General features: G+C 32.5%; 1 pseudogene across 1 annotated transcript in view; it reads left to right on the top strand.

Annotated features, from left to right (window-relative positions):
- LOC148614364 (sacsin-like) overlaps nt 1-23,083 on the top strand; it is a 34,844-nt pseudogene that overhangs the window by 3,214 nt on the left and 8,547 nt on the right. Inside the window, exons 2-5 of the transcript XR_015923649.1 lie at nt 9,602-9,743; nt 14,761-14,862; nt 15,288-15,427; nt 15,751-17,211. The product of XR_015923649.1 is annotated as a sacsin-like (transcript). The remainder of the gene's footprint in view (nt 1-9,601; nt 9,744-14,760; nt 14,863-15,287; nt 15,428-15,750; nt 17,212-23,083) is intronic.

Genomic DNA, 23,083 nt, shown 5'->3' with positions numbered 1-23,083 from the left:
CAATCTTAGTCAGTTTTGTGTTTGATTGGGAATCAATATGCGCAACGTCCGAATCAATAACTGATATAACATCGATTAAGAGATGAATTTATTTTGCTTTACTTATGATGCTAAATTTGCTACGAATCTGTACCTAGTAAACATTTCTAATTGTATTGTCAAATTAAAAATTGTCTGAGGTTGGAACTGGACAAGAAAGTGTTCAAAGGAGAATAGATGTCATTGTTGTCCATACACTGCATTCTTGACTTTTTTTTGTTTGTTTGCTAGTTTGTTTGTGTTATTGCTGTTGTTGTTAAATCTGCAAAAACCTGCTTTTTTCATTACCACCGAGTGCACCTGATTATTTATTTAATGCTTGCATTAGAAAATTGCTAATGAAAATGAAATTTTCTATGTTTATCACCAAAAAAGTCATTAAATGGGGTGGTCATATAAAACAAAGGCCTACTAGAAATTTGCATTATACTTCTGTATTTTGATTGCTTGAACACGAAGGCAATATTCTGCTCTATCACATGTATCAGAGGAAGATATCTATCTCGTGTAGACGTACAAGTGGTTCCGGTTACATCAAGTACCAGTTCAATTTGAGTAAGTTATGCGTTTGAAGGAATGTTATGAGAAACGTCCATTTAAATAACTGTAATAATAGTGATCCCAATAGTAGACGAACATTTACAAAAATGTTTGCCGATATCGCCTGACAACACTGTTGGTAAAAGCAGAATGTATGCTAGGCCAAATGATCCACTTATGCCAGTTTCGTCTTTCAAACTGTACTTTTTCTAGAATGCACATAGAAATAAACGACTTTAGGCATAGACTAAAAGATTCATTTTAGATGAGTGACCATGTATAGTATTACTAAGCAGCTGTATGAAAAAAAAACACTTTAGCCAATATGATGTCTGATATTTCAGTCAAAGCGGGACTTTACGAAGGTATACAAGTCATTCCTTACGGGCTATATCTATCAGTGCCTTAGATGAAGTCGGCATAGAAGCCAGGCATATAATGAATGCTTGCCAGTGGATACAAGGGAAACTTCCATAAGGAGCTATTCCACGACTAAGTGAAAAAAAAATAAAGGGGAATGTCTGACAGTTTAAAGAAAGCTATTCAATTTCGAAATGATCATGATACTGATAGTAAGACTATGAATTTACCAAACAATGTCCAAAATGAGAATAGCATTCAAAATTCAACAAAATCTACCCCATCTCCATTAATCTATCTTAGCTCTGCTGAAAGTGAAGAACTTTGATTCAATGAAAACTCTTTCGAAAAAAAAAAAAAAAACTTTGCCGAGTGCCAAAAATTAGACAAACTCCTCTGCAAGAAAGGTTGAAAAAGAAAAAAGTTTTCACTAGATGAAAAATGTATTCTATTTCTGTTATTAATTTCAATACACTTAATTATTCATTTTTCGTTAATTTTGTTTTGTAAAAATTGATTGATTAATTGTTGGGGTTTAACGCCCGAACAGCGATATTTCAGCTATATTCAGGCGATAAACATGAAAGGGATGATAAAATGAACATGAAATGAAAAAGGGATGGGACACCAGGATAACCAGGTCGATAAATTTTAATTGCCACAAGTTAAAAGGAAGGGATAAGTAGGGTCGGGCAATTTAACCTCCTGTGGCGGAGCGCAAAGGTTCCTACTCCTATCGAATACCACAGCAGGGTTCTTTAATGTGCGAGGAACGTGGCATCTTTCCCAACATGGTGCACCACTATGGTTTGCGGTCAGGTTTTCCGTGTTATAGCCTGACAACCCCAGCATGTAACACGCCAGGGGTACCCCATTCCACCACCTGGGACACACATCCCAGTTGCTCTGTGGCGCTGCTGCATGCCTATTCTTTTTGACACCCGGACCTGTAGGGGCTGTTTTGTTTAAGATCTGAACTTAAAGTTATATATAATGCCTTGATATGGAACAGAAAATAAACACCAAATACAATACAAAAACAAACAACAACAAAAAAATACCCCCAAAAATCTGAATGTCATCGATATTTGTTGACATTCTTTTGGTGTAAGTAAGGAAGCCTATCAGTCATTTAAGATTGGTAAATGTCTTTTTTTTTTACAGAAGACACTTCCATTTTCAACTACATGCAAATTTGTTAGCAAACAATAATATTATAAAGTAAATAGCATACAGTTAGGAGGGTGATAGAGAATTCCTTGGCTATACCTCGGGAGATAATGATTTTCTCGGGGTAACAAACTCCTCTATCACCCTCCTAGCTATATATTATTCACATAATGTTATATTGAGTGTTCTATTTTTTTTCAATAATAAATTCTAACAATCAGTTTTGTATGTTGTTTAATAATTTGTCTTTTGTTTATTTACTGTATTGGTATTGATTAAAAATACATTGCCACATAGTTTTCTCGATGCAGCAAACGCTCTCTTAGCTATATGAAAATAATATTAGGATTATTTGATCGTTTGCAATCTATACAACATGATCTAATGGTTCATTTTATTTGAACTCTCTTTGAAATCTGCTTTGTAATAGAAAGTTTGTTTTCTTTTTTAACAAATAAAATATTAGAAATAGCTTCACAATATTATTTGCAAAATGTTTGGCATAAATACATTTTTTCTTAAAGCACTATGTGCTAGAATAGCAGATGGAAAAAGATTAAAGTTTTTTATTAGAAATATAAGGTATAAAACTGTGTTTAAATAATAGCAATTTCTTGTAATAGCGATATATATTTGGTCAATATATATAATAACCAATTTTGTCTTAAAAATCACATACTGATATTTGACCCATTTTGTCAGCGATTCGATTATAATCTGAGGAAAATAGGTTGTCGATATTTCGATAGTTTCCTGGTATGTTTTAGCTCCGACATATTCACCTTATAAATCAACCAAAAGTCGACTTGCAGGCTGAATATGTGCAAAGTGATGAGCACCAGTAACAAAAACACAACTGAAAAGGAGAAGAATAAATTTAACTCGTGTCAAATAAACTTGTGGTTTGTTCGTGCTACTGTATGATTGCAACTTAATTCGAAATGAGATAGTTTGTGGTTTTTTAAGACCGAATTATAAACTAAAAAACAAATTATATCTAAAATAAGTCAAACTTATTACATTTGAATAATTTTACAATTCACCCTGTTTGCACATGAAATTGTTATATGATATTGAAACATGCAAGGTTTGAATTAAATTACTATATTCTCGATGATGATATAGAAGAAGAATAGCATTTATGAAAACTTATTTTCGATTTTTCTATGGTATTTGTCCCTGCATTCTTGAGTTCATAAGTAACAATCTTGTTGATTTCTATGTCTGCAACATCGACAACATATTTGTCCAGTGTGGTGGACGTGTTTTTCAACAAACGGTCGGCATTCCAATGGGAACAAATTGTGCTCCTTTACTTGCTGACCTATTCCTTCACTCTTATGAGGCTGACTTTATAGCTGATCTGATCAGAAAGAAAGAATATCGTTTGGCTAGATCCTTCAATCTCAGTTCCCGCTATATAGATGACGTATTATCTTTAAACAATCTTAATTTCGGGGATTTGATACATCGCATCTACCCAAAAGAACTTGAGATAAAGGATACTACAGATACTGTGAAGTCAGCCTCATATCTTGACCTACACTTAGAAATCGATGGTAAAGGAAAACTATTGACCAAACTTTACGATAAACGTGATGACTTTTCATTCAGAATTGTCAACTTTCCTTTCATCTGTGGCAACATCCCTTCAGCTCCTGCGTATGGAGTGTTCATATCACAACTCATACGTTAGGCCAGAACTTGCCGAAACTACGCATACTTTTTGTATCGCCCTAGAACTCTAACAAATAGGCTTCTGGAACAAGGTTATGTTGCTACAAGATTGAAGTCATCACTACAAAAGTTTTATGGTCGTTATCATGAACTCGTGGATCGTTATGGTGTATCCATCAGCACCATGAGAACTGATTTTTTCAACGGGTCATAGTTTTCCTTCCCTCGTTTGTCTACCCCGGACTTGACTTTTTATGAGCAACTCGGCAGGTGTTTCTAGAAAAGCAGAGGACGCTTACCCTACCGGTGCACCTGGTCCATGCTCCCAGTTTTTAGTGGAGTCCGAGTTGCTCATTTACTTTTGTAACTTTGTATGTATGATTTTAGTTACTTTATGTTCTTTGTTGTGTATGTCTATTTTCCATGTCTGGTCTTTGTCCCTGGATTACGTTCTTTTGATTACCGCTATAACCTTGGTTCCCTTGGTTACTCTGCATAATAATAATAATAATAATAATAATAATAGCCTTTATTTATACAAGAAGTACACATAATACATAAACAATAATTACAATTATACTATTGGTTTTCATTAAAACATATAAACTGACATCAATAATTTTATGCAGAAAAATATTCTTCTAAATGATGTTTCTAAAAGACGCTAACGTATTTCAATTTCTGACGTAGTCAGATAAGTTGTTCCATAGACTGGTACCAGACACTGTTAGCGAATGTTTTTAATATTCAGTACGAGATCTTGGAGTAAATAACAAATTATTAACACTCTGTCTAGTTCGTCTAGAGCTCATTCCATGTGCATATTTTGATATATTCATATATGTAGGTGTTAAATTGTTAAGTACTTAAAAAGTTAAAAAAAAAACTTCTGAATAAAAAATAGTCTGGTATTGGCATACATCTAAGTAACGAAAATATGTTTTGTGATGGAGTCATAATATTTCTGGCATTAGTATAATGCGAACAGCTGCCATCTGTAACTTAAAAATTACGTCAAAATTCATTTATTTTTTTCCACTACATCATACAGTACAACAGTAATTAAAATGTGGTAATATGATATCATTATAATCTTTTAAGTAAAGCTTCATTGACATAAATGGTCTAAGTCTTAGGTACATTATATTTCTTAAATCATCGCCAATTTGACATTTCTAACATTGTTGGGAATTTTTCAAACCCTTCAATAAGTTTCTATTATCTTCCCTGTATCAATTTGATCCGATGGAGCAGTGTAGCGAATAGAGTCGTCACATTCGGAGACGTATATATATATTATATGATATATTTTAGACTAGATGGATATACATTAACAAAACATATATAAAAAACAAAGGCCCAAGTAAAGAATCTTGGAATACACCAAAAAGACACTACATTAGAGATTGAAATAATGCCCCTTTCCAACCAACGCACTGTTCTATGTTGCTCTAATAAGATTTAAACCAAACATAAGTATTTTTACATATTCCAAATGACATAAGCTTATATTTTCAGACAAATACTTGTAGAAAGTATTCAAAACATATTTTCTATAATTTTGCTATAACAATTATTAAAACAAGTACGGACGATAATTATTAACAATATGATCATACCATAATTTAAAAATTGGGTTAACTCTAGCTTTCTTCCAGTCATTGTCAAAAGTATTGGTTTTAGTGGAAAATTCAATATGTAAGTTAAAATATCTGACACAGTATCGTAAAACATTTTCAATTATATTACTGAAATTCCATGAAAATGGACAAAATTATCCATGTATTCAGATATGATGTGCTAATAAGCTATTGACGTGTCACTTCTTTGGTAAAACAAATGATGAAGCAATGACTAAAGTAATAGAAAGCAGGCGGCTAAATTTGCAGGTATATACATAAACTTCATCTCGATTCAACGACGATACAGATGTTTACTTTGTAGCGAAGGCTCTGATGTTCAGTTCATTGCTTGCAAACTTTGAAAAAGTTTTATGTTGTAGACATTAAAGAATCAAAATAAGCAAAATGTAATTGCGGTGTGGAATAGTTAACATAAATTTCCCGCCTCTGGAAAACAGTGATGATCGGAAGTCTTCGTTTATTATTCTTGACATCTCTCATAATATATAAGAACAAAAACCACAAACATGGAAATGTGCCTGAATGTCAAATATGTAATTGGTTGTGTGCAGGTTTTGAATTTTAGTAATGAATAATATGGAAAAGCTTGAAAGTTTTGATATTCACAGGTCATTACATTTTCTTGATATGTAGGGACAGTTGATACAATGAAACACTAAAACACCAAATGATTAGTTTAAAAAACAATTATTCGAACAAAAGTTTATAAAGCTTCCTTTCATTTCTTTAAAATGAATCAGTGGCTTATTATCTGATATCAAAACGGAAAGAAGTCTATTTAAAGGACTGACACATGCAGTGTAACCCGATTTATCTATAGGTTGTCTTAAACATCATTGTTTGTAAAGAATTCGTTTGCTAACGGTGCATTCATTGGATGCATAAGGTATTTAACTCCATATTTGCTAGCAATGATAACAATAGTACAGCAATTATTCACCCTAAATGGTTGTGAACATCAATGTTTGTTAAATGGATGTTACTTGTTTTGTTGAAGTGATAAGGAAACACCCATTTCTATTTGACAACATAAGGTAATTGTTTTATTGTACATAAACAAAATTTATATAAAACACGTAAGTAAATGGGCCTTGACAAAACTTGGCAACCCAACATATGCACTTAGCGCCATTCATGAAGAGGACATGATTAAAATCATTTGTCAATCCCAATGTTATTTGGTATTTAGGTGATGATATATGGCTTTTCCTTTTTTAATCGAATAATGAAACTTTACAAAACAATAATTCTAAAAGCAAGTACACTGAGACTAATGTTTTTATAATGTTTAAGTTTCTAGCCAACAATATCTCTGTCGAGTTGAGGGGACAACTGTTCCAGCAGTCTACTTAACATCTATTGGGACAACACAAATTGTATACCCTTCTAGGCCGATCCGTTTCTTTATTCGTATTAAGATAGAATTTTACAATGGCTACTGAAAAAAGAAAACCGCAGCCCTTAAATTTCCGCTATACAGATGATGTTATGTCTGATAATTCTCGTTCCACAGAATACTTATATCTGATCCTCCATAACAAACTTGTAATGAAAAGAAACAAATCTTCCTCTGCTTCATATCTAATCTTAAAACTATACGTAGACGATACAGGAAAACTGAAATCGAAACTTTTTTATGGCAAACGTGATGATTTTCTTCCTATTTTAATGCATATTTTTTGCCGAATTCAGGTCTTATGTTCAAAAAGTAGTCTATATTCTTTTCAATTAGTCAATGTCATTCAACAATGAATAAACTTAAAATGAACATTTACGCAATAAAACCTTCATTTTGTTACTTTGTATGTATGATTTCAGTTACTCTATGTTCTTTGTTTCCATGTCTGGTCTTTGTCCCTGGATTACATTATTTTGATTACCGCTATAACCTTGGTTCCCTTGGTTACTCTTTCATTTCTGCAGTTGCTTCCGAAAACAGTAGGTTTTATGTATGTAATGAAGGGAAAGCAAATGCTAATGGATGTTATGTACTATTGAAATATATTGAATATTGTATATTTTTCATGTAAGGGTACATAATATATACGTTTCAACGTTTAAAGTGACATAAAACAGTGGCGAAGGACAAAAAAGAAAACAATTGTATCTACGTATATTCATATGTACGCCAACCAACTAACATTTTAAAAGCCATTATTATACTTAAAGACATAGTAAAAAACCCCAGGGAAATTCGCTTATAAAACAATACCGGCAATATTATACAGACGAAAATTATCATTATTTTTTCATTGAACAAAGTATCGTATTGAGAAATCAATTTTTTTCTAATGGGAACAACTTGTGCTTCTCTACTTGCTGACCTATTCCGTTACTCCTTTATGAGGTTGACTTTGACTGCGTATGTAGTGTTCATATTACAACTAATACGTTATGCCATAACTTGTCTAAACTACGCAGACGTTTTGTACCGCTCTAGAATTCTAACAAATAGAATTCTGGAACAGGGTAATGTTGCTACAAGATTGCAGTCATCATTACAGAAGTTTTATGGTCGTCATCATGAATTCGTGGATCGCTAAGGTGTATCCATCTGCGCCATGAAAACTGATTCATTCAACGTGTCATAGTTTTCCTTTGCTCTTTCGTCTACCACGGACTTGACTTTATATGAGCAACTCGGTTGGTGTTTCTAGCAGAGGACGCCTACCCTACCGGTGCACCTGGTCCATGCTCCCAGTTTTTAGTGGAGTCCGAGTTGCTCATATTCTTTTGTTACTTTGTATGTATGATTTTAGTGACTTTATATTCTTTGTTGTGTATGTCTGTTTTCCATGTCTGGTCTTTGTCCCTGGATTACATTCTTTTGATTACCGCTATAACCTTGGTTCCCTTGATTATTCTTTAAAATGATAAGTAATCCTGACATTACGTTATTAGTATCAATCATTCAATCAACTGAAAACACTTCTTAATAAAACAAATGAATTTATGTATAAAATAGGAGACTTTTTCAAGAGTTGTTTGCTGCATCTATTTTCGCTGCATGTTTTTGTATCTGTTTCACCCAAATTGGGTATATTTTTGCAAATAAATAATTTATGAATAAAATCAGATTATTAAATTTGAATGGACAATGAAAAGATCTAGATTGAATAAGTTGTGAGATTCTCTATTTTTCAGAAGGCACTTTGATACAGATGTACTTTGATATATTTGCTTTTTCTTAAATCCAATACTAATTTTTGGAAATCGAAACCGAAAGAAGAAATTTATATAAAACATGACACATATTATGCATCCTATTCATCATAAAGGTTATTTTTAGCATCCTTAATCTTGTCCGATAAGTAAATCGATTACACTAGCACAACAGTTAGATCAATTTTTTCAACAAAACCAGACAGAAACAGTTAAACTCGTAGAGACAATTGAGCACCAATAAGTTGTGATCACTAAAGTCCAGAGCTCAAAGGAAAGTAATTGAATAATTACACAATTAAAACAGAAAAAACCTACTATTTCGTTTTCAAATGAGCTTTAAAATCCAACAGCAAAAAAATAGAAACCCAATTTAGAAAACGTGGAAGGATGAACCAATGTTGTTCAACTAATCAACTTATCAAATACTGTGAAACACTAATTGTTCCTGGTGATCCAATTTTCGTGGATTTCGTGGGTTGCCCAAACCACGAATTTAACAACCCAACGAAAGATGTGTTTTCCAAAACCTTGAGGAAGAAGAACATGAACGACAAACAACCCGTATAGACTTGTCAGACCGTGTTCACCTATATTTCAGTGTAAACCATTACAACCATTCAAGTTAATAACACTACATGTAATTCTGATTATGGTCATACATGTAATTCTGATTATGGTCATAGGCAAATTGTGAAATGGAGCTGAAAGGTTACATCATGAAACTGAATAGAGCGACAACGCAAATCAAACCATTATTTTTAAATTTCAAAAAAATGTTTTATCAGTTTCAATTTTCTAAAAACAACTTTCAATATTCACTAGACAGGGCATATTTGAATAACCTGTAGATAAAAAAGATAACTAAATACATATAAATATACAGTGTGATATTAAATCAACACTGTTTTGGGACAGAAACGGAAAGTAGTTCTATAATAGCAATAATCATCAGTTTAGTGACAGAAATACGACATTTGAAAATTTTGAACTTTGCCTTTGTCATCTAGTTGATTGACCATCATGGCGTCTATACTCGAAGATGATTCGTGCGACGATGATGAGGACACGTTTGCAATGAGGCGTCCGTCATTATTGGATCAGTTAAAAAATATCTTAAGAGAATATCCAGAAGATGTTCAGATTCTATACGTAAGTCTTAATTCAACACAGTTTGCGGATCAAACGCTTAACATTTCATAAATGTATTAAGAACATAACATGTCTGTACATCTGTACTATTTGTTTCAAATAATGAATTTCATAATGAATTGAAACATTTAATTTTTCAGGAGGCTTTCAAATATGAAACATCCATTTACTATACTACATATTTCTTGTCTACATGTTTTTTCATGTATGTTTTGTTGTTATTGTTGTTTGATTTGGTAATCATAACAGAAATACAGAATTACATCTAAAGACACTAGTTAGACTAATTTAATTAATTAGACTCTTGCTCTCTGGATAATGGATTAAACTTGTGTATGTATATTTATCAAGTTGGTGACAATCCTTTAATCAGACTCTTGCTCTCTGGATAATGGATTAAACTTTTGTATGTATATTTATCAAGTTGGTGACAGTCCTTTAATCAGACTTGCTCTCAGGATAATGGATTAAACTTGTGTATGTATATTTATCAAGTTGGTGACGGTCCATAATCATTAGTAGTATGTAATAGATTTTTTAATCAGTTAGAAATCGCTTGGAAACTGATATTTCAAATTAGGTATATATTGCTAAAATTAAAATTGTTGAAATGTTTTATTAGAAATTAGCAGTTACTATTACAAATGATCAAACATTGGTATAATCAGTTATAAATCTCTTTGTAAACAATAACTTCATCAATAAGTTACGGGTAGTTTTAAACTTAAGAATTTTTTATGAAGGAAGGAATAAGCAAATGGATTGACCCGCATTTCTAACAAATAGGCTTCTAGAACAGGGTTATGTTGCTATAAGATTGAAGTGGTCTCCATCTGCGCCATGAAAACTGACTTGTTCAATTGTTTTCCTTTCCTCTTTCGTCTACCCTGGACTTGATTTTGATGAGCAACTCGGCAGGTGTTTCTAGAAAAGCAGAGGACGCCTACCCTACAGGTGCACCTGGTCCATGCTCCCAGTTTTAAATGGAGTCCCAGTTGTTCATTTGCTTTTGTTATTTTATATGTATGGTTTTAGTTACTTTATGTTCTTTGTTGTGTATGTCAGTTTTTCGTGTCTGGTCTTTGTCCCTGGATTACATCCTTTTGATTACCGCTATAACCTTGGTTCCCTTGATAACTCTTTAGAATGAAAAATCACAAAACATGTTTTTTTTAAGCGAGTTCTTGTCGGGAAGTATACCACTCGAATTGTCTTCCTCTCCTATCAAACAAGTTCATGCTCATATTTACTGAATGGCGATATGTGACTCACTACAATGAACAATGAAAGCAACAATAATGCTTAGGGTAATAATAAAATTACCGAACTGAAAAACTTTATGCAATGGTCAAAAGGGAAAGTTAATGAAAATCCGTTTAAAAAGGCAATATCAGGGTAACAACTCGAAATGTTGGAAACTACCGTGCTTGTAATGGATCAACAATTGGGTGTTCAACATTATTAAGATATTTCCCGTTTTAATGACATTCTTATGTTTCTTCTGATTATTATTATTCTTTTTTTTTTCTGCCGCCCAATCTACCCCTACTGATTAAATCGTATCACGACAAGATTTTGACAATATTTTCAATATGAGATAAGACTTTGGAATTCATCCTGTGAGACGTGATCATTTTCTGATCCAGATTTATCTGCCCGGGAGCGGAAAATCTAATTTAGGAAAAAAAATATCTAAAACCGTTATAGGTACACAAAAGCCGGAAGCTCCAATTTGTTCAGAAAGAGATGCCAGTACTATCTGACAATGTTTTTTCGCGACTTAGAATGAAACAATTCGGCTGATCACTACAACTTTAAAACCGTAAGTCGTACATTACTGAAAAAAACATATTGTTCCAATGTTTTTGGGCTTACTGACACAATGGAGGCAAATTACTACTCACACAGGTAAACAATATTCATACACTTTTCCAATGGATTTACAAATATGATTTAAATATAAAAAAATACCAGTTTTATATATTGTAAATTTGGATATGCTGTACACATGTTCAACGAATAACCTCTCATCAGCAGCATTAAAATCAAATATGTAGGAAGATCATAATCAAATTATTTAAACGTTCACACATTCTCAACTTTATGTTGATCCATATTGATTAATACATACACAAACTATCCACTTACAATGCATAGACCTTTGATTTTTTTATGTTTATGAAAACTATCATTTAGTCCCTTTATTAATTGATTGTTTTATGACATTTACAAATATACACTTTCTGTATTCACTAGTTAACTAATGTTTATATAAATAGAAGAACTATTTTACTGGTCTCACGATCATGGACCGCTCTAGTAACCAAGACATAGTGCCGTTTCTTTAACTGGTTAAATGTATTTAGTTAAGTACTTTGAAGCAGAGTTGATTAGAAATGGATAGGAAATACATTTCAGTTCTTTTTGTACAATTGAACTTTTAATTTTTTTCCCGATATTTCCAAAATTTATTTTGACATAGTCTCACCCATTCATCTTTCAAGATATCATTACCAAATTTGGACAATCGATAGATCTCATTTGGGACTTTCATGGGATGACCGTTTAAGGAATTTCATCATCCATTCTAAAAGTTATCTCCCCTTTATTGCCGTTTATTTCAACATGGTCCCCCGAACTCTTTTTTCAGGATATCATGATACTTGGTGAACATGTAGATGTTAACATGCTCTATTAGATAAAGACCCTGCTAAGGATTTCATTATCCTCTTTATGAGTTATGTTCCTTTAAAACAATCGCTTTCAATCCCCATATCTTCAAATTATAGATAAATAATTTTGAAAACTGTTTCATGTACACAAGCAGAAGACCTAATGAATAAACATAAATTTGTATTTTGTTATCAAATATACAGGATTTATATCCCTTAAATACCATACTTACGTTTTTAAATTTATATTTCGAGAACCGGAAGTTGTAGAGACATGGGTTCTTCATCAATGATCTTTGGTCAATGTGACCTTTCATCTGCATCTAAGGTCAAATGTCATAGATTGCTAGTAAGCCTTCTCATTGCAAACTACAGGCCTTGATATATAGAAAACGATAAGAGATAAGCGCATACATATAACGTATGAAATGATCCTCTCGATAAACCCGACATTTCGAGACTAGTTGACATCTGTCAGACCGTCTGTTCAAAAGTTATGACAATTTAAATGTTTTGCAGAATCCGATTATAATCTTGATATAATTGTATGACCTTGACCTTGTAAGTTTTTTTTAAGGTCAAGTAATCCTAAGATGTTTGGTGGTACTTTCATATGTCTCTACGACTTCCGGTTCAGGAGTTTGTTATTGCATCATATTTTAATAATCAAAATGAGCTTTATAATCGTCCAAATTGTTTTGTAATTTTGTTGCATATGTTCTATAGATTATCATATAGTATTCAAATTTGAGATATCTTGTCTTGTTTTTGATCTATTGACAATTTATTTTTTTTTTGTCAGGGCGTGGGTATATATTTTAAAATTCACAATGGACAAACAAATGATCAGTACACAGAATGAAATGTTATGTATCAAACCAAATGTCTTTACTTGTATATTACAAAGAGACAGGTTTCAAAAGAAAGACCTTTCATTTGTTTAACAAATATTTGACATACTATTTTTTTATTGTGACTTGATTTTGAACAAAGGCATTCATTTTTCTTGTCTCGGATTGTTTTTAGAAATGGATTATCAAACCCATTTAGTACTTTAATACTAAATGTGTTATCATTACACGACCATGATATTCAAATAGATGGGCCCATAGTCCTGGAAATCTACAATAACTGTCAGTCTGTCTTGTTTCGCATAGAGGAAATAATTGTTTTATTATCATTTCCTCCCAACTTACTCACTCAATCTCTTCTTAATTATTTGCACATTACCATTTTGTGCTATTTTAGTGGATAGTCTATCCTAAATGTTTGTATGTCCAATATTGAAATAATTTGTAAATCGAAAAAAGGCAAAATAATTTGGAACACACTTCTTACCCTTTTGTTATGCTTTATTTGACAATAAAATAAAATTAGTTTTAAGTGCAAATCATTGTGGAATATAATTCTATGAACCAAATTTGTGAGAATTGTTTTCTTTTCTTGATTTTCGGATTGTCTGTTTGTTTTTGTTTGCGTTTTGTTTGTTGTTTTCTTTGGTTTAAATATTCCAATGGAACATTTCAGTCTGTTGACAGTGTTTCGGGTGTGTTTAAGAAGTGTATTTGTTGTATGTCTAATATTGTTATATTGAGTTTGACAAAAAGTTATGTATTTTCAACTCTCTTTACTTGTTAATAAATAACAAAACCGTCCGTGTTCATTTAAAATAGAGGAAACAGCTACACAAACACTGCATTTAGATTTTATTTGATAACAAAAAGAATTTTTATTAATTACGTAAATGTTAAATCGTTGACTGCATGTGCATATCTTTGATTTTACAAAATGTAAGTGATTCCCATGCGATTAGTTGGTTGATGCAGTGATCCGTTATTTACATTTTAAATAAGTAATATCACTGAATATTTATCAATGAGTTAAAATAGGAGATAATTGCATTTTTAATTAATATTTTAAGATAAAATACGTTGATCTTTTTCTCTCTGAAATATACAATGAATCAGCCCAAACTCCAACAAACATTTTTGAACAATGTTATGAAGAGGAATGTCACCAAAAAATAATTTTGTCAAAGGCAATTTTATTACTGTGAAAGTACTTTAATTCGTGGAAACCAATTTTCGTGGATTCGAGGAGAAGTACAAGTTCATGGATTCTTGAATTCGTGGTTTTGAGGTTTTCAGTATACACGTGAATGGGGATCTTCTTTTCGTTGCGAACCAAATTTCGTGGTTTGTCAACCTTCGAAAACCACAAAATGTTTTACCCCATGAACAATAGTACTTTCACAGTATGTCGTATCAAATAAAGTGTAAACTTTATTATTACGGTACCAATGTTTAAGATCTTATAATAGCGGTAACGTGACTATACAATTCTAGGAACTGGTTCAAAATGCTGAAGATGCTGAAGCATCAGAGATGAAAATAAAATATTGCAATGTACAGAGAGAACTTTGCTGCAATTATGGACAATATTTTCAGGTAAAATATTTAAACTACATTATCGTTGTTTCAAAATACGAATTATCAAAATTGGGGGTCAGACTGCAGTACATCATAGCACAAACACAATTTTATGTACTCTCTTATCTTTGGCTATGTAAACTGGGATCTTAACTCAACTGTATTCACATTGCAGTTAAGGAATTTTTTGATAATGAAGCAATATACGCTCGTCTCCATTTGTCAAATTAACTGTTCCTTAACTGAAAATTAAGCAAATGGAACCTTACTGAAAACATACATTGTTCCAAAGTATTTAAATAATTATATTGATTTTGAGTTATGGGACAGACGGGCAGACAGTGTTGTGCACAATACCACTACCATCAAAAGATACAGTAAAAGAATTCCTCTACGTTATCTGCACTGTGTTCTTTAACTTCATACTAGCATATACATTCTAGTCACCAGCTTTGTGTGTGTACAACGACAGTACATTTGACAAAGATGACTGGAAGGGGATAATCAGTGTATGTTTGAGTCACAAAGAACAGAAAACCAACAAGATTGGTCGATATGGACAAGTCTGTTTTCCACTTGACAGGTAACATGTCTGAATCATTCCATTTATGGAAACTGAACCTTTTGTACCATCAAAATATTTCAAGTTTATACAGAATATTGATTTCAGATTTTTGTATGTGTATAGTTTTATCTGTGTTAATTTATAAAAAGAGTAATCAAGGAAACCAAGGTTATAGCGGTAATCAAAAGAATGTAATTCAAGGACAAAATGTCTGCGTAGTTTCAAAAAGGAAAATATTGTTTGTTCTGCGTCTTTCTTTATGACATTTAAGATAGTTAACTTCAGAATGTAAAAAACAATATTTTGTCTTGGAAATCACATTAATACATTGTGCTTTACAGATTATCCAGTGATTATCAGTGGAAAACACGTTCTGATGATTGACCCATTTAAACTTGACCGAGAATGTACTAAAAAGAAGTTAGACGAAATGTCAACGATTATAAAAAACTCAAAAATATTCAATATGTTTGGCCTTACCACCAACTCAATCGAGAGGGGCTTTTTTAAAGGGACGTTACTCTGGTTACCTCTTCGAACAAAAGCTAACCATCTATCCAGTACCGTATGGAATTCGTCAAAAATGAAAGCTATCATTGACTTGTACACCAAGGAGGCATCGATGGTGATCATGTTTCTTAAAAGTATTTCACGAATAGAAATCTTTCACTTAGACGGAAACAATGTTGTAGAACTTAAGATGGACGAAAATGACAGAGAAGCAAACAAAAAGTTGTTTCAAAACGAACCAGATATGCAAGATAACTACGTATACAGTAAAACTGAAATTCGAAACGGTAGATACAGAATGAAACTGGCAATGGTAAATTTCTATGCAGGAAAAGAGACAATTTCTACCAATTTAGCAAGTCTTGTAGACGATAAGGAAATAGGATGCCTTCCGTATGTAAGTTTAGCTTTACAGTACGGTACCACTCGTACACCAGGAAGAATATTCAACTGTTTACCACTGCCTTCTACAAACATCTCAAACCTTCCAATACACGTAAATGGACAATTTGCCTTGAGTCAAAATCGGCGGACTTTGAAGCTATCAGGATATGGAGAATCGTCAGATAAATTTGTACGATGGAATGAATTATTGGTAATAGAAGTCGTTACAAGAGCATACATCAAGCTTCTCGAACATTTAGTTAAAGATAGCAAAAGTAACTCAAACTCAGGCGATTCCGTGAAAATGGTGTATGATTGCTTGCCGCGTGAACAGAAGCGTTTGTATATTTGGTCTAGGCTCGTGGATTCTCTGTACTCTAAAATCGCTGTTTTACCACTCTTTTTCACTCCAAAAGCTGGTGGGCAATGGGTAAATAAGAACGAAGCAATGCTTGTCCGTTTAACCAACTTAAAGGTTGACTATCCAAAACGTCTGGACATTCAAAAAACTATAAAGAAAGTGTTATTGATTCTTGGAAAACCAGTAATAGAAGATAAGGAAAATATGCAAACACTAATTAACAAAAGTATTATCGAAGAAGTAAAAGGTAGAAATTTCACATGTTTTCTAATGGAGTCTCCGTGCGTCCTGAATGATTTAACGTGGAAAGAAAAGATAGGCATCCTATGGTACATTATTGAAGACGACTCTACTAATCTAAAGGGTCTCCCGCTCATACCCCTTGCAAACGGTGAGTTCCAAACGTTTGGAAGCATTAAAACTACAGTACCAATTTACATGGCGTCGACTGCTTACATCAAATTGTTCCCTGGAAAAGAGGATCGCTTTATTTCACCAGAAATCCCTGTTGATCTTACTGAAGAATTACGTGTCATGATAAACAAAAGTAAGTTTAGTGTTTGATTTTAGTTTAAAACAATTACAGTAGAATGACTTAAAATACATCTACTGGACTTCAGACCCTCGGTTCTAAGTTCGTATTTGTACCGGCAGACAATAATGTGGCAGTGTTGTGATATAAATACTTTATTAATGTACTGATGTAATGAAAGTTTGAATTCTTCTATATTTAAAACCATGTGTTCAACATAGACTCAAGGACTAAAGAATAACATAACTGACAAAGATAAGCGAAAGGGCCCCGCTGACATTTGTCAATACCCTACCATGTATTGGTTAATAAATTAAACAAAAATTCCCGTGAATTCCGTTTTATCTCAGCGTCCAATAACTGTACTGCAACTAAAATTTCTGTACTTTAAACCTGTGCTCTAACTTAAAAAAAAGAAGTAATTATGAATTTTTGGAATACATCATATGATCATTATGGTGTAAACTATTTTTAAGTGTGACAAACTATATACATGCTTTAGATAAATCTATAAAAATTGTGGTCATTTATGTTTTTACCACACTTTACATAAAATTTCCACATTACCTTATTTAACAGAAATTTTCCCCATTTGATTAAAAAAATCTTATCAAATCGTGTTTCGATAAAACAGATAAAAATATATTTGCTGTAACAAAAAAAGGGTATTTTTTATCAGACGAAACAGACAAATATAAAAATTATAATTACTGGATCTCTGAGGACATGATTACTTCGGTCAATTTCTTTTTGTCAACATTTCTATCCGGTAAAATTTATCGGCAGGTTGTGCTCCTTTATTAAAGAAGACATAACACAAAAATTTCATTTTTTAAACATTTATATTTAAAAACAGTAGAGTATGTTTCGATAAGAGTATGACAAACGTTTTCTCATCAGATTAGCGCTAAATAAAGTTAGAATGATTTATTTGTGTTATCACGACCACATAACTGATATGCATAAATGAAAACCGGATGTAACACCCACTTACGATATATAGAACTGCTACGTCATTGGTTCTCAATCTCCATTTGGCTACAATGAAAATGTATACACGTGACCGGAAAATTATTTAAATCTTCAAAAATAGCTTGTATATATAATGCAGAGTGGTCCAATGATATGTGTATGACTCCGATAATCGTGTTTAGAAAGTAAGAAGACTACAGTTCTTCTTGTTGTCTGTCAACTTTTCATTTCCGTTAGGCATAGATCCCCGCGTTGCTAAAATACAACTACTTTGTACACTATTTTTAGGACTCGTACAGGAGGGTGGAAATATAATAGTGATACTCTGTGTATCTGGGGTACTGGTGCAGGAGTAACGTTCCGTAAAAAGGGATGAAATCAATATTTTCATTGAAGATCGAAATCGGAACGGTTGGAATCTTAGAATATGAATTTAATTTACTTTATGTAAAAAGTCCAATCGAACATGACAGAACATAATGAATTCTATTTAATCTTCGAAAAGAAGTTGTGTCGTCTCTCTGTGGAGTTTAGTCTTCACACATGTAAAAATTAAATATTTCTGTCATTGTTAATCATTTTCTTCTTGAAGTTGTTTAAATTTATGCAACTGTAAGTATATATTCGCTGGCAAACCAAAGCTTTCAATATTTTCACTCCTATTTGTATAAATCATGTAAAAAGTGTAGAAGCCCCACGCATTTCAACCACTCGATCTATGAATTGAGAACCAATGACTTAGCACGGCACGGTTACTTTTTGTCTGCAAAACGTATTACATCCAATGTTTATCATCAGAGGTAGACGTAAAAATAATAGTAGTAATAAGACCTATACTGCTACCACACTTTCCATAGAAAAAATAGTGGAAAACCATAAATCTGCACTATCCCCTTTTGATCTCTCTACCAAAAACGACGATTGTGATCTACCGTCTGTATACTGGATTTCTAAACTCCAAAAAAACCCACAACAAACAACGTTAGATAGCTAGATCTACAAATTGTACCACAAAACCTCTTTCAACATTTATAATCACAGCTGTCAATGAGTGTCTCCAGTCCTACCACGACATTTGTTACTCCCGTAGTTGTATTAATTCGATGTGAATCCTGAAAATTTCGAAAAATCTTCTGGAAACCTTCAATTCAAGATTATTTTCTGAGTACAATAGCATGAAAACCTATGATTTTTCAACTCTATACTTATATTCCACATACTCAGTTAAAATCTCGACTCAAAAACATTATACACCGGTGTTACTCCAGAAAGGACGGTACACTAGAATACAAATATGCAGTTCTTGGTAGAGATTCCCCATACTTTGTAAAAAACATATAGCGAAGATGTGTGGTGGATGCGTTTTTGCCGTTTTGAAGTACGTTTCAAAAAGTCTCTTACCAAAATTTTTTTCAGATATCAGTCATTATTTTTCTAAAACAATGAGTAATGGTTGCTTTTTGTAAATTATTCGTTGTGCTGATGTGACCACTGATGTATCGATTATGACACTATAGCATGCAAATGATATTTAATCAGGCAGAAACCTACCGCGACGAGCATACTCGCGCTCTCGTTTACTTGAGGCGGAAAATTGAATCCTGTTGTTTAATGCCGTTGCCAATGACCTTAAAAGTTACTATTTGACAACAGTTATTATTTTCAATTTAAGTTAGGAATTAGTAAACATTTAATTTTCAACAAAAAAAGCATCAAATAAAACTAAGATAAAGCCTCGATCTTTAATTAAAATGGTGTTGAATGGGGTACGTTTAATCCAAATTGGATCACGCTTTGTATTTGATTGCAAAAAATCAGAGGGAAACGTTAAACGTGTATCTACCAACATACCAAATTTGGGATTTCTTCTAACTGTATAAATTATAGAAAAGAATAAGTGAGTTGGCACATCGAAAGCTTGCCGATGTATGCATGACATACACTTATCTTAGTTTAGCTGTATAATCACGTCAATAAGCTTGTCAACAATTATGTTCAATGTTACATGTGCGTGTATATCGGAAAGGTGGCATGGTTTAATACCACAAGTGATTTGATACAATTACACATCTAACAGTGATATTTATTCAGATATGATTTTAGTACACTTTTCACTCTATTTTCTAGGAGTTTTATTCGCAAAAATCAGAAAATTTGATTATTTTTGCTTTTGAAGTGTTTGTGGTAGTGTTTAACGTGGCTTTTATTTAAAATGTTTCCGTTCGCAGATTTTTTTCTCTCCGTCAACATATGCAAACTACGTAAAATCTGTTTTATCGTGATTCTGTTGTAATCTGTTGAATTGTCAGTTCAACAGCTCTTAGTCTGTGAGTTTATGATTAGTTATTGTATCGCGTCGTTAGAATTGTTGTTTAAAGTTGTTTAAGGTTATTCTTTACATTTTGTCTTTTGAATTAAGTTTTACGTTTTACTCTTAGTTCCTTTCTCACGATTTCAGTCCCGAATTTCTTATGTTTGTTTAATAATCACACTGTCTCTAACTGTACTAATTTAAAATTATGCCGATTTTTTTCTATAGAAAAGGCAATTACATTACACATGTGCACAAAGTGTACAGGATGCGGCACCGAGAAACATCCCGACGGTGACATAATTGTGGTTGGTCAGAAGACTACGCGACATTCCTCCAAATCAATACAAACCTTTCTTTACCCTTTTATAAAATGTTATTAAGATTAACCTAATCTGGTGTAGACATGAATCTTTCCGTAACGCTGAAAATATTCATCTCGCACCTCTTTCTCATCAAAATTATTGAATTATTTACTATCTATGTACAAGTATAAATACTATAATGCCCACAATCACAATTTCTTCATGTGATGCATATAATACGATGCAACCTAATATTAACCAATTCTAATTCAACAAGGAATGTAAAGCTTCCCAAGTTGCAGTTTGATACGACCGTAAAAAGGTAGAATCATCAACAATGTAGATGAGTATTAACACAACATTCAAGTTTGATACAAGTCTGAATTTTATGTTTGGTTATTAGTAACTTAACCAGGATCATAGCGGGAATCAGAGTAGTAACAGCGTGATAAATAAATATTGAATTTATTTTCTTCATCTAGGTATAAACACATGTTGATCCAATCTGACATACGCTGTTATAACACACTTATCTGTACTTTCCCTTTAAAATAACAACTGCATTTTATAATACTGACTTTATTTATGACAATAGTATACACATGTATGTATATTAAGTTAAAATAGTTAGCAGTTACTATAAATATATATGTGTATATGTCAGGAATACATACATGTACAAGTATAGCTACATATAAATGGTACCATGATAATAGACGCAAAAATCCTATTACGGAAGGCAAGAAAAATATGAAATAAATGTAACATTAAGGAAATAGAGGAATTCACTACTTGTGAACCTGAAAAGAATGCTTGTCAGTTGTTGCAGTGTCATGTACTATGTGTAATATTTAAGAAGTACTAGGGAACTGGAAATAAATATTTTCAATTGCCTATCATATTTGTTAAATAATGAAAAAATTATAGGTACGCGTCGCATGCACTATCCATACGTACATTTGTACATGTACCCTAGAAAAAAATCTTCACAGGGAATATAGGGATAATACAGCCAAATCATTGTTAGAAAGAAGTGGCTGTGTAATGTGGATGCACTTAAAGAAAAAAATGCTAGTTAAAATTAAACTTTTAAATAATATATTTAGTATACTTATAAAGACACCGACCACTTTTATCCGGCGAAAGGGGGTGTGTGCTTGGATTTGATGTCAGATTAGAATTTTTTTTCAATGAATGGATGAGTTAAAAATAACAGAATTTGGAACTCTTTTCTTTTAAAAAGACCATATGATCTGGCCTTTCTTCCCTTATATACATGGTACTTATAACAAAACCTTGCAACGAATGTTAACTAGCTTTCTGACCGTCATGTGCTCGGGATATAACATATATAGCGTCTTAGCATACACTTTGCATACAACCTATTCCAAAAATTGCAAAATCTTGTGAGTGTGGAAGAATCTTTCATTGGGTATTATCATATTCTACTCTAATTTTGAATTATTTTAAGATACGATTGCCGTACGACGATTGAAATCAAGAATAAAGCTATAGGACAGTACATGTACGTTCTACATTACAACCTTTGACCTTTTGTGTTGACTTAATAATGCACGTGTGTTTTGTCTTTAAGTAAAATTTTAAGCTTAAGGGGATCATTTCTATATGCGACTTCGGAGGAAAATAAATTTTACTCTCTTGGAAACTTGAAACACTTACCATAAAATTAAAACGCATGATCCAATTTTACACCACGAAGTATCATCAGGGCACCACAGTTTACACCCAATATAAGAATTTTTATCAACTTATCCATCCAAAGAAATCATCGTTTTCACTAAATCCTGTTGGATATATTTGTTTGATACTTTTGTCTGAGAAAACTAGGTGTGCTGATCAGTTCTTTTGGATTTTTTACTAGCTTACAGACCAAATCAGAAATCAACAGATCTTTATAATTTGTTTTATTGTTTATATTTTCATCTATAACCCGGGTTAGAAGGAGAGTTGAGCTTAAGTCCAATGATTGCCGTTGTTTTTATGTTCATTGTTATTCGTTTTACGTTTTTTTTTTTCATAAAGATGTTCGTCTTGAATGAATTGTTTCACATTATTTATTAATTGGCGTTTTACAGCTTGTCTTATTGTATGGGTTTTGCCCTTCACTGAAGGCCGTGTGGTGACCTAAAGAAGTTAAATTGTTCGTTGCTTGGCAATTTGTGAATGACCTTTCCATAGGCAATCATACAACATATCCTATTTATGTATGTTCTAATACGATTTAAAACTAAAACTAAATGGTTTATTTTACCAAATCCAAGCGTAAAGTTCTCACCAA

Source organism: Perna viridis, chromosome 6, assembly GCF_037379345.1.
Source record: "Perna viridis isolate PV_CMFRI_1.1 ecotype Kerala chromosome 6, ASM3737934v1, whole genome shotgun sequence".
Classification (NCBI taxonomy): domain Eukaryota; kingdom Metazoa; phylum Mollusca; class Bivalvia; order Mytilida; family Mytilidae; genus Perna; species Perna viridis.
Note: the sequence above shows the minus strand (reverse complement) of the source record. Positions and strands in the feature narration are given on the sequence as shown.